The 7,447-nt window shown below is 49.3% G+C and overlaps 1 pseudogene; it reads left to right on the top strand.

Annotated features, from left to right (window-relative positions):
* Positions 1 to 1,455: 1,455 nt before the first annotated feature.
* Positions 1,456 to 7,447, top strand: part of LOC107113608 — a 10,295-nt pseudogene continuing 4,303 nt past the window's right edge.

The raw sequence follows: 7,447 nt of genomic DNA, 5'->3' as shown, positions 1-7,447 counted from the left end.
CCTTAGCTCAGGAGCAAACTAATTGATGCAGTAGCCAAATCGCTCGCTCACAACTTTAATGCCAGTAGCTCACAAAGTATAATTTTTGCTCACAAGACTCCATAGCTTAGAGGGAGCATTGATCGCAACTGAACTCCAGACAACAGATCTCTCTTCCCCTGGAGAAAATAACTGCTTTGGAGGATGGACTCTGTGGCATTTTATTCAGCTGAGGCCTCTCCCCAAACTCTGACTTCCGTTGACCTCCACCACAAAATCTCCAGGAATTTCCAAACCTGGAGCTATTAACCCTAGTCAGGTCTGGCCCCAATGAGTTCCCCACAAAGGCCAAAGCAAGCCTGGAAAGGGCCTCCTGCCTCTGCCCTTTTTACTAGCAACAGCCATTGGGGGAAAGCAAGCCCCACAGCAGGAGGAGGAGAGAATGGTTTGATGGCAGGTGGCTCACCTCAGTAGCCAGTTGGCCACAGAGGAGCCAAGCAGGAGAAGTGGAAGCAGTAGGAGCCTCTTCCTGAACAGGGAACAGCTGTTTCAATAGCCAGCCAGACGCTGAGGAGCAAAACAGCGGCAGTAGAGGCATCTTCGTCAGGAGAGACAACTGTTTTGGCAGTTTACTCAGACAGGGAAGAGTGGCCAAGCTGGCAGTGAGCAGGGAAGAGAAGCGAACCAGCATCTAGCTAATGGCATGCAAATACTCTTGAGTGAAGGTTGACGGGCCAATGGCTGATGGAGCACACAGCACAGCCAATGGGAGAGCTGGAAAGTGCCAATACGCTAGGGCTTTTATATATATATATAGGATTCCCTGCCTGTTTAATAAAATCTTTATTCTGTTTTTGAAAGTTAATTTTCCTCAAGTGCCATTTCTCAAGGGTTTAAAGAAAACTGGGCAGCTCTTATATTTTCAGTAAAGTTCCTGAGCTAAACTAAACATTTAAACATAAGGTGGGACAGTCAAGTCTTTTATGGCAAAGAAAATATACGCACGACTGTAGGACAACTCGGACACTGAGGGGAACTGCAGATTTAGCGGGGAAGATCTGCCAGATGGGGGAGATACAGGGGTTAGTTTTCTCTTTATTCTTATTATAATAAAAACACCATTCTGGGTCTTCAGCTTGTTTATTTTGAGAGTTCTCAGTGAATATAATACCCATAAACGTTGGTGGAGATCCCCTAATTACCCCGCTCTTGCTGAGCCTCCAGTTTTGCTAATTCCCCCAATGAATCTGGAGACTCCCATTAGGGTAATACCTTTGCCCGTGCCAAGCTCTACATCCTGTGCCCTCCCCAACTGCCCCCTCCCGGTCTGCCTTCTCTGCCTGGCGCGATCTGACGAGGGAATCTGCTTTTTCTTCCAGGGTCCCTTTTCCTTTGAGGAGGGTGGCCGTGTGTTTCAGCAAGGCAGAGTGGGCGCTCCTGGATCTGGGCCAAAGTGCTCTCGACACGGAAGTCATGATGGAGGACTACGGGAGCGTGGCCTCTCTGGGTAAGGATCTTTCTTAAGAAACCAAAGGTGCAAATTGGTGGCATTGGGAAGAGGCATGGATCAAAATATTGGACACAAACACGTAGTTTTCAGACCTGCCCCACTACTTGTCCCCTACTGGGGGTCTCGAGGAGTTGGGGGTGGCAGTAAGAGTGAGCTTCAGCATGGCCCGAGAGAACAACCCAAAGGCCCCTGGCTGGCCTAAGGGACACTGAGGCCAGTGTAGTGGCCGTCACCCGAGCCAGAGTGGGTGTCCTGGCCTGGAGCCAAGGAGGGGTTGAGAGAGGCCCTCAGGGAAGGGGTCTGCTCCCCAGATCACTCGTACACGTCCATGCCTGTCGCTAGCAAAAGCATATTTCAGGTGTATTGTTGTGGGGTATTAAGTCCCAAAATCGTAGAGTTGGAAGAGGCCTCCATGGTCATCTAGTCCAACCCCCTGCACAATGCAGGAAATTCACAAATACCTCCACACCCACAGTGGCCACTGTTCCAGGCCCAGAAGATGACAACAACAAAAAATCCTCCAGGATCCCTGGCCAAACTGGTCTGGAGAAAAATTGCTTCCTGACCCCTTTATATTTTTAATTGGATTTGAAATGTTGTATCCTGTGCTTGAGACAATTGGTCATGTGAGCTAAATAAATTGATTGATTGGCTTCCTGACCCCAAAGTGGCGATCAGCATTTCCCTGGGCGTGTCAGGAAGGGCCACAAGAGCTAAGCACGGAGGCAACCCTTCCTGCCCTCAGGATCTGTCTAAGTTCACACTGTTGTACATATTAGATTCCATGTCAAAAAATGAAGTCAAATGAGGAGAAAGATCTGTGTTTTATTTCAATTAACAGAAAAACAATTGGACCAAATAGTCCATCCACTGCTTAAAGGAATCCTTTTTACCTTTTACAGCTTCCCTTACTTTGTTTGTTAACCATGCAGGCCTTTTTCCTATACCTGTTTGTGCCTTTCCTAACCTGCGGAATATTTTTTTTTTTTCAGCTTCTAGGATCGTAGTTTTAAATAGTTTCCAAGCTTCCCCAATGGTTTTGACCCTTTCTACTTTTCCTTTCAGTTTCCTCCCCACATGTCCCGCTTGACCTAGAGACACCAGATTTGGGGAGAGTGCTCCTACCATGGCGTAGGTGCTTGCTAAGAAGGGATTTTTAGAAAGTTGACCCCTAAGTGGGTCAAAAGGGGGGAAATGTGCTACCCCCATCAATGATCCCTCTAAGCTGTGGAGTCTGGTGAGCAAAAATTCTACTCTGTGAGCTACTGGCATGAAAGTTGTGAGTGAGAGATTTGGCTACTCAGTGTTCTGAGGTAAAAAAACCCCCAACAGTTACAGGGGACTGCAGAGAGCTAATGACAGTTGAGGAAATCAGGAGTGGCCAAGAACCACCTGTGAGGTGAAGCAAAGCTGCTGGCCCAGACTCTCTGGCCCAGCCCCACCTCCACAGTGACTTCTAATACTCCTCCCCCCTCCTACACTGGACAGGCAGCTGCCTGTCAGGTGTAGGAGAGGAGGTGTGATGGCTTCCAACACACTCCTTCCATCTCCTACACCTAACAGGTGGTTGTCCGTAAGGGCAGCCCCACCTCCACAGTGGCTTCTAATACTCCTCCCCCCTCCCCCTCCTACACTGGACAGGCAGTGGGGTTGCTTCCAACACACTCCCCCCACCTCCTACGCCTAACAGGCGGTTGTCTGTCAGGTGCAGCAGCGGTTGCAGGGTGCTTAAAGCCACGAGGCAGCCTGCCCCAGCAGTAACGCCTTAGTGATCCTGCCAGCACTGCCTCCACAGTGGTTTCTAATGCTCCTCCCCCCTCCCTGTCCTACACTGGACAGGAAGCTGCCTGTCAGGTGTAGGAGAGGAGGTGGGATGCTTACAGCCACTGGGGAGGTTTGCTCAGCAGGATTGCCTTAGCACTCCTGCTGGCTCAGCCTCCCTGATGCCTTAAATACAATCCTCCCCAACACCAGACAGGCTGGTGTCTGTCAGGTGTAAGAGCAGGGCCAGGGTATGAATGTTTATGCGGAGATAGTAAAGGACATTTCTAGGAGCCATTTTGATGCGTGCCTCCCTCATGAACCTGAAGAAATGTCCACCACATCACCTCCCCCTCACACCTCTCACCTCTTACTGCCCCCAAGAAAGCTCCTGGCAAACGTTGAGCCAGATACACCAATACTACAAGGAGAAGGCAACTTAGGAATGCAGCAAAGACATTTGCACATAGTACTCCTGCAGTGCACTGAGCTGCACAGGCCAAGTACCAGCAAGATCACCCTGAGGTGCTCAGAGGCCATCACTTTCGTGGAAGGTAGCAGGAGTTGACTTAACAGACGACTGCTTCTTAAATGGACAGTTCTATGTGGCCTGCTCCAGGGTGAGCTCACCAAGCAGCCTGGTGATCCTAGCACCTGGTGGCAGAACCACCCATGTGGTCTAGAGAGAGGTCCTTCGGTAGAGAGAAAAAGAAGTACGTATGTCTCACTTCATTTCTTACACTACAATCTTCTCCGTTAGAATTCCTACAACAAATGTCACATTTCAAATTTCACATCAGTATTATAACTGGATTTATGGAACTTAAATACCGTAGCAAAGCACGGTTATCAGGCTTTTCTGTATATATATAAAAGAAAGTCCCCTCACTATAAAATCAACACCCAGGCCAAACTGCTGGACCTAGAAACACGAAATTCAGGGAGAGCGCTCCTACCATGACGTAGGTGCTCACTAAGAAGGGATTTTTAGAAATTCGACCCCTAAGTGGGTCAGAAGGGGAAATATTTGCTCCCTCCACTGATTCCTGTGTGGCTGGCAGGCTGCTGACTCCCTGCACCCGCCACTCTCTGATTGGTCAGCTGTAGAGCTCAGTGTTCTGAGGTTTTAAAAAAGCCAACAGTTACAGGAGTCTGCAGTCAGCTAATGACAGTTGAGGAAAGCCCAACAACCACCTGTGAGGTGCAGTAATGCTGCTGGCCCAGCCTCTCTGATGGCTTCCAACACCCCCCCACCTCCTACACCTAACAGGCGGTTGTCTCTCAGGTGCAGCAGCGGGTGCAGGGTTCTTAAAGCCACGAGGGAGCCCGCCCAAGCGGTATGCCCTAGGTGATCCTGCCGGCCCCACCTCCACAGTGGCTTCTAATATTCCTTCCCCCTCCCCCTCCTACAAGCAGCTGCCTGTCAGGTGTAGGTGAGGATTGGGATGCTTACAGCTATTGGGGAGGTTTGCTGAGCAGGATTGCCTTAGCCCTGCTGGTGGCCCAGCCTTTCCGATGCATTTAAATACAATCACCCCCAACACCAGACAGGCGGGTGTCTGTCAGGTGTAGGAGCAGGGCCAGGGTACTTTAATCCATCAGGGATGCCGCCCCAGCAGGTTCACCTTAGCGATGCTGCTGGCCCAGCCTTCCTGATGGATTCAAACACACTCCCCCAACTTCCTAATCCTAACAGGCGGTTGTCAGGTGCAGCAGCGGGTACAGGATGCTTAAAGCCACGAGGGAGCCCACCTCAGCAGTAATGCCTTAGTGATCCCGCCAGCCCAGCCTCCACAGTCACTTCTAATACTCCTCCCCCCTCCCCATCCTACACTAGACAGGCAGCTGCCAGGAGGAGGCAACTTCAGAATGCGGCAAAGACATTTGCACATTGTACTCCGGCAGTGCACTGAGCTGCGCAGGCCAAGTGCCAGCAAGATCACCCTGAGGTGCTCAGAACAACACAGTCTCCATATGAGCAAAACAATCCAGGAACACAGGTAGAGAGGCCATCACTTTCGTGGAAGGCAGCAGGAGTGGACTTAACAGACGACTGCTTCTTAAATGGACAGCTCTATGTGGCCTGCTCCAGAGTGAGCTCACCAAGCAGCCTGGTGATCCTAGCACCTGGTGGCAGAACCACCCATGTGGTCTAGAGAGAGGTCCTTTGGTAGAGAAAAAAAAGTATGTATGTCTCACTTCAGTTTTTACACTACAGTCTTCTCCACATAAACCTTATGGCAGCCTAGGCTGACACTAGAATTCCTACAACAAATGTCACATTTCAAACTTTACATCATTGGTATTATAACTAGATTTACCGAACTTAAATATCATAGTGAAGCACGGGTATCAGGCTAGTCCTCTACATGACAGCCCTTCAAGTACATGAAGAGGGTTATTATCTGCTCTCCAGGCTAAACATATCCAGCTCCTTCAACTTGTCCTCATAGGACTTGGTCTCCAGAACCCTCATTGTCTTCATTGATAATGACTCAGCCCTACCCCACCTTCCAGGGTAGATATAAATTACTTGCCTACCATTTTTCTGCTCATCTTGACACAGAGAGTCCTCCATCTTTCTGTGTCATACCTCTGGGGATGCCAGTCACAGCTGCTGACAAAATGCCAGGTCCTACAATGCCAAGACCACGGCCACACAGCCCGGGAAATCTACAGCAACTAAAGTACTTCTCTGCCTGCTCTGTCCCATGCACAATCTCTTGCTAGCCTAAGCTCATATTGAGCTTCCACATTCCCAACTCTCTACAAGCCCTGGTTATTTGTTTATATTCATCCTTGGTTATAAGGCCCTCTTTTTTTTTCTGAATGAGTCTTTTTTAATTTCCCAAGTCTTTTGGAAGCTGTTTATGGAGCCACTTTGGCTTCTTTAGACTCCTCCCTAAACCTATGTCTACCTGTGTCGAGATAAAAACCAACACCAAAAGAAACGAAGGATATCAGCTTTTTAAACAAGAAAAGCAATCCATTAAGTTAACGGAAAGAGAACCAGAATCAAAGACATACCAGCGTCCTTCCTGAAGATAGCCAGGCAGCTCTGTCAGGTTAAGTGCGCGGACTCTAATCTGGGACTTGATTCCCCACTCCTCCACTTGCACCTGCTGATGTGACCTTGGGTCAGTCACAAGCTCTGGCACAGCTGTTCTTGAAAAAGAGCAGTTTCTGTCAGAGCTGTCTCAGCCCCACCGACCTCACAGGGTGTCTGTTGTGGGGAGGGGAAGGGAAAGGAGTTTGTAAGCAGCTCTGAGACTCCGAGTGAAGGGTGGGGTAGGTGTAGTGGTGAAGTGTGCAGACTCTAATCTGGGAGAACCGGGTTTGATTCCCCACTCCTCCTCCACTTGCACCTGGCTGGATGACCTTGGGCAAGCCATAGTTCTGATAAGAGCTGTTCTTGAAAAAGAGCAGTTTCTGTCAAGAGCTCTCTCAGCCCCACCTACCTCACCGGGTGTCTGTCTGTTGTGGGGAGGGGAAGGGAAAGGAGTTTGTGAGCCGCTCTGAGACTCCTTTGGGTAGTGAAGGGCGGGGTATAGATCCAATCTCCTCCTCCTCTGGAGAGGCACCGCAAAATAGGATGGAAAAGCAGAGAGGCCTACTGTACAGTTGGGGGAACAGGCTGGAATCCAAAGACTGCCAGAAATTGGATGGTCTGAGGGGCTAACGTTTTTATACGTTTCTGATAAGATGGAGGAGGAGAAAAGGTGTTGGCACTGGAATGTGGGAGTGATGAGAAGTCTGTCTAGAGAAGAGCGAATATGAAAAGGGTTTTGTGGTGTGCATTGTGGAGGGGAGTTTTTCTTCTTTTGTATTAAGGGGGAAAGTGTCAAGGAGAAGTGATCCTTTTTAGGAAGACTGAGAGTTTAGATAGGCAAGTAGGAGGCTGTGTTTACATGAAGCAGAAGAAGATATTGGATTTATAGAAAAAGAAGAGAAGAGAGATGGCATAGCATTGGGAAAAGTGCAGAAAAGGGCAATCAAAAAGGATGATATAGCATTGGGAAAAGTGCAGAAAAGGGCAGCTAGAAGAAGAAGAAGAGGAGAGATTGGATGTATACCCCATGGCCCTTCACTACCCAAAGGTGTCTCAGAGCAGCATACAAACTCCTTATCTCTTCCCCTCCCCACAACAGACACATTGTGAGGTCGGTGGGGCCGAGACTGCTCTTGACAGAAACCGCT

Source organism: Gekko japonicus, unplaced genomic scaffold (genome assembly GCF_001447785.1).
Source record: "Gekko japonicus isolate JY-2015 unplaced genomic scaffold, Gekko_japonicus_V1.1 scaffold3671, whole genome shotgun sequence".
In the NCBI taxonomy this organism is placed as follows: Eukaryota; Metazoa; Chordata; class Lepidosauria; order Squamata; family Gekkonidae; genus Gekko; species Gekko japonicus.
This window is presented reverse-complemented; position numbering and strand designations above follow the sequence as displayed.